The sequence below is a fragment of the Triturus cristatus genome, chromosome 10, assembly GCF_964204655.1.
Source record: "Triturus cristatus chromosome 10, aTriCri1.1, whole genome shotgun sequence".
NCBI classification, from domain to species: Eukaryota; Metazoa; Chordata; class Amphibia; order Caudata; family Salamandridae; genus Triturus; species Triturus cristatus.
The window spans coordinates 1,243,611,542-1,243,617,541 of NC_140593.1; positions in this window are offsets into that span (position 1 = coordinate 1,243,611,542).

Sequence of the window (6,000 nt, forward strand, 5' to 3'; positions counted from 1 at the left end):
TCTGACGGACAGAACCTGTACGAGCAGAGGAAACTACAAGCCCCATCGTCCAGAAGAGGGCGGGTTGCACTTCACCACTGCCGGGTTTGAAACGGTTGTTCTTCGCCATCTCTGAGCAGCAGCAGTGCTAGTCGTGTCGTGTGAGCTAGGGAACGTGGGGAACTTCATAGAGCAATCTGTCATCGCTCGCCTCACGGTAAGGAGGCTGGGGTAGAAGCGGATAATCTTGGTTTGGTGGTATCCAACAATGTCAGAAAATAAAGTGGGTGCGAGACATGGCCAGAAACCCAGGGGGGCAGGAATGTGGGCGTCTGACAGACAGTGCAGACTATGACTCAAACAGATCTATAAAAAGAAATCAACTGTAGCCAAGAATTATGGAATAGGGAAGAGAAAATATGGATGATTGGTAACATATAGCGTGCTAGCTTAAAAAATTATGCGATACATATGGATGAAATGGCCGAGGGAAATTGGAAACGTACAAGAAAATATATTTAGAAAATATAGAAATTTGGAAACCTGGGTATTTGACGAAATACAAGAAAGGGCGACAAGGGAAAATAGCAAGAGTAAAGATTGGCACTTAGGAAAGATACTACAAATAAGGTAACATCTTGAAAGTGATCATAATTTGGACTATGGTCCATAAATAAATCAAACATTTATAAAAGGCGGCAACTCACCGATGAGCGTCTCGAGGCGCTGCCTGGTGTATCTTTACGTTTCACCACAGGCACAGAGACAGCTCCAGCAGCACCTACCCGGCCCCTTCCGTGCTGAAATGAAACCAGTGGTGCGCACGCACCACAGAGGAGCAGGGGCGGGAATCGAAAGCAGTGGTGCGCGCGCACCACAGAGGAGTGGGGGCGAGGGAGCCGGTCGTCAGTGCTGCGCTGATGCGCATGCTAGACACGGACAGGAATGGGTGGAGCAAAGGCGGGACATGCGCCCGCCTTTGCCCAATTTCGTGCCTTTAAAAAAAAAAAACAACAAAAAAACACACGCGAAACCCAATGGCTGCCGGCAAAAGCAAAACCACACGCACGAGCGTGTTATCAGCTTCCAAAACCCTCTACATGAGGTCTCGCGCTGCGCGAGCTGTGCTACGCACTGCAACGCTAGGCGCGAGACCTAAAAACTCATGGTTTCATTAAAGTCTAAAAAAAAGTGAAGTCTGTGAGCAGAGCATGCCTTTGCTGGGGCTGACCGGTGCAATGGACACTGGTGGGGCTGTGAGGCGTGTTGCTCCAGTTTCTCTTTTTCTTGACGCTGCATTTCTTTTGATTCAAGTGGATCTTTTCCCTTCGGTGTCCACACATCCTCCTTAAGACTCTTTAGTACCATTTCATCCATTAAAATTGCATGCTCCTTGCACTCTCAGGCTTGGTTTCTTTATGTTCCATCCAACTGTAGGAGAGTAGGATCTGCTTCTTATACTTACCCCCACTTTTTGGACTGATGCAAGGTGTAGGAGAGTAGGATCTGCTTCACATGGGTACCCCCACATTTTGCGCGTTTCACAGTTTTTCGACCTTAGTCTGGCTGTGGCCCTGCTAATCAGGACCACAGCCTAGCTGCTTCCTCTCTAAAATGGTTTCCATGTACATTAGGTACATATCTAATTGGATTCTGGAGTGCCTTATAAGCCCCTAGTATATGGTATACTATGTACCTGGGGCATAGGTACCTCAGAGGCCTACCAGGAGCTGAAACATGTATTATGCCACCACTGGGAAGCACTCCAAAATGGCACCACAGGTCTGCTACTGCAGCCTGGGTAAGGTGGTGCTTGCACCCCTTACAGTGGTATAGGCTACCTATATCACTACCATTGCACACACATATAAAACCTATAAGTACACTCCTATGGCAGGCCTTAACAATCCTGAAGGCAGAGTGCTTGGTTTTTATATGAGAGGGTGCCCCTGCATGAGCAGAGTCCATCTGCAGCGTTCGGAGCATCTCCTCTGATGCGGTTTGTGGTGCAGCCTGACCATATACTCTTAAGTGCATTATAACCTCGCGGTAAATGCTAACTTTGGGATGGCTGCGCGGAAACATGTCGTGTTTGGTGTCAAATGCTTTGGAATCCTGGTCTTCCTCGAAGTTGTGCTTTGGGCTCCGAGTAGCCCCAGCCTTGAGCACCTCCTGCACTGAAGATTGCTGGCCTCCACTCCACGAGTGACCCATGGGCCAGTTTTAAGTGTGACCGCTCAAGGCTCCGTCGCAATCGCTAGCCAATTGGCTGGTATGTCCCCACGAAGGCAACTCCTCTTCTCTTCTAATTGGGCTTTCCTGGTTGATCTAGACATGCCCTGACTTACCCTCGCTGGGTGAGTCCTTCAGACCTTGCTGGTCTGCACCGCAGTCCTTTCTCTGATTTCCAGTGACTTGCCGTTGCCAAGGTTTGTTGCGTCTATCCTGGTCGTCGACACCGCAGCACTCGACAGACTTCGTGGGACAGCTCAAATCTGGCTCGTGGACTTAGTCGACACCTCCTGGACCTCATGACTAAAGAGTCAAGACACCCCTCAACTCACTTGAAGCACCCGACATCTGTGGGCATTGGTCCATCCTGCCCTCGGTCACTGGCTAGTGACGCAGACTCTGTCCCCTCTGCTTTCAGGTTCCTTTCATCCTAGATCCGGCCTTGGATCTCTGCAGACACTTCTCCTCTTCACGGCAGCAGCAGTTCTTTGCAGGCTCCCATTGAAATAGACGACCTGACCCGACACCAAAAGACACCTATGCACCCGGCTTCGCTGGGTGAGGTAACTCGAGTACTCCGGTGCTCCCGTGGGTGCTAGCCTTAGAGCTTCTTAAGTCCAAAAGGGTTTGGTCCTGACTCGATTCTAAGTGTCCCTAATCTTTAAATTTCCAACCGCGACATTGCCCATAGAAGCTAACGGGAACCCACGGTTGTGTTTACACACTGCACACGGCCCCCGTGGGTCCCCTGTGTCACTACCTTGGGTGGTTCCTTGGGGTCCCAGTGATTCTACAGGCTCTAGGCCTTGTGTCTAGTTCAGTCGTGGTTCTTATACCACTTTTTTGGTATATGGTTTGGTACGCCCCTAGGGCCCAAACGTGTATTTGTGCTTTTACTGATGCTTGCTCACTTGTAAACTAAGTACTTCGAACTCCAGTCTCATAAAGAGACTAAAGGGGTGTGTTCTATCTTAAATACATATATTTTGAATATATACCTGGTGTGGTTGTCCTTTCATTTGGTCATTCAAGAGATTATAGACTGGTTAAAAACAAGCTGCTTTACATTCCTTCAAGACTTAGCCTGAAGGCTGCTCTCCATAGCTACTACTAGGATAGCTTTCAATAAAGGTTGTCTTTAACCTATCACCATAAGGGGTTATTTGGACTGATACAAGGTGCCCACTAGAACTAGTGACAGCATATACCAGGCCAACCTCTCACACTGACATGAAGACATCCCTTGGCTTGACATCAGGCAAAACATGGATAAGTCTCCCAATCGTTGCCAAATGAAGTAAGCTGGTTCCACGAGTTGCGGCGACACAGTAGACGTAGCCAGGTTGTGTCTTTCAAGTTAGTTATTCAAGTCCATAACATCAAAGGTAACAAGGATAGCAGGTTAAGCATCCCCACCAGGAGCAGCCTGCTAGCTGCTCAGCCCATCTTCCCAAGTGTCTCACTCACGGCAACATTTCACTCAGAACTCACACTGGCTGAGACGCTAGTTACAAGGTAAAGGAGAACACTATGAACATAACATGAAGATACTACACACTCCTTTCCTCACATCTTTCATACGAGGAGTCTCCTACTCCATTCTGCCCAGGATCCATGTCGGGATGAAGAGTTTGGGGCCAGGGTCTGACTGGCAGCCCATTTGTGCCCAAGGGTGTCTTGGTTCCCAAGGTTCATCACTCACCAGAGAGGACGGAATGAGTTCTCCATTGGGATGAGATCTCCTGATGTCAAGCCTAGTCATTTTTCTGCTGAAATCCAGTTTAGCGGGAGTAGTGTGGTCACCCAAGCCCCGCTCTGGTCCCACTGACCACTCTAAGGTAACAGACTATGGCCAGCGAGGCTGAATATGGAAAGAGGCCTGGGATGAGACACACTGGAGCTCTTGCTGTGTAAGGTATGTGGCAGGGAACCAGGAGTGTGTAGTAGTCTCTCTTTTACCTCCATGTATAATCTATGTGCATGCTCATGTCCATTATCACTATGATGTCATTGTCATGGAAATGGAGTGTTGTGCTTTGAATCACCAGGATGACCAGTTGGTTCCTGGAAGCTGTGGAGACAGACAGTTAATAAATCCAGTGTGTTACATTAACCATTCGTAATGTAATTACCACAAATTTGGCGACGGGAACTGTCTGTGTCTCCACCCATGCATGCAGGGAATATGTCCCTAGTGAATTGATCCTGCTGCTGCAACCGCAATGTCTCCTTCTACAGAGAATAGGATTCACAGAGCTTATCCTACATTTCAAACGAAAGGAAGATGACATCATACACACAGCTGGACATCATCTGATCAGAAGTGGTCGCTGTTTGGTGAGCCTTGTTTGATTTCAAGCACATCATCAAGTTTGCGGGAGAAATCGATTTAATTAACTGCATTTCTGAACGTGTTGTGCCAGAGCTGCGATGATCAGATGAGACACACGGAATAGACTTACTTGGGTGTTTTCTGTATAGCTGTGTCTGACGTTTTTCGCTGCGATATGCGCTCGCTGAGTGATCCGCTCTTGCCGATGCCCACGGGTGAGTGATGACGCATTCGAATGTTCAGTAGGATTCAGCGAAGGGCATGCTGTCACAGTTGGAGTGAAGGAGTATTCGGAAGGTGTGTGCGCACAAGGAAGAGGTGTACACGCTACGTGAGCAGAACGTCAGTTACGGACATCCTACCAGGAAGTGAAAGCGGGCGAGTGCGCTCAAGGGAGAGGTGCGCACGTCCGCTACACTAGCAAAGCGTAATATAGCAGGACGTGTAAGCGTTCTTCATTTTAAGAGAGCGTAGTGCGGTGGCTATCTCAGCAAGAAGACGGAGATGAAAAGAGAATCTGTTTCTTAATCAACTCTGCGTTGGAACTGTACATTTGGGGAGCATCATTGGTAACTTTATTCTGTAACATCATCTTAATTTAAAAGAACATCGTGTGACTGGTAAAAATAATTGCAGCATCGTGGTTAAGTGAGCGTTTGAGCCGCATTTCGGGGCATCCATGTAAATGCCCATGTAGAGGGTGTAAAACGCGTTGGGACACACGGAAGTGGAGTGGTTAACAAATTGTTGTCCTAGCGTCTATTGTCTCTACAGTTGGAAGAAAAGTGGAATTTCAAGCGCATTGATCATATAAAACATCTGGTCATGAAGTGATACCCCATACTGATGTTCAGGGGGAAATCAATTTTAACAAAGAGAAAAGCTGGTTTGAGGTGTTTATTCAGTTAATTCTGCATTTAATGGAACTGGACAACCTTTTATTCCGCTACTGAGGTGTGGGATATTCACATTCAGTGTTTGGTTTTATTCATTTAAAAGAGCATAGTGTGCAGTTTCGTAATTAAGTGCTATCCTATTTTCTTTGCAGGGTTTTATTACAGCTTAAATCAACATGCAAAATGTACAAGCTCCTCCTCCTTTTTTTCCGGCTTCCAGGCGATCCCCAGTAAAATGGAAAATTTGGCATAGGGCGTTTGAGAAATATCTTGGAGCAATAGGGGGGTCAAGATTTAGTGCTGAAAGGAAAAGGTTCATCTTGGAACATAACTTAGGTTTTGAAGGTCAAGCTGTATTAGAACATTTACCTCCCATTCCTACAGTAGTGGGAGAAGAAGTTTTGAATGAATGAATGACCAAGCTGTGAGAATGCTGGAAATTCAGTTTGATGTAGAGAGTAGTCTTGTAGTATCTAGGCATAAGTTTTTTACTAGGGAACAAGAAAGTGGAGAAAGTATTGTCTCTTATGTAGCGGCACTACGCATCTTAGCGTCTGAGTG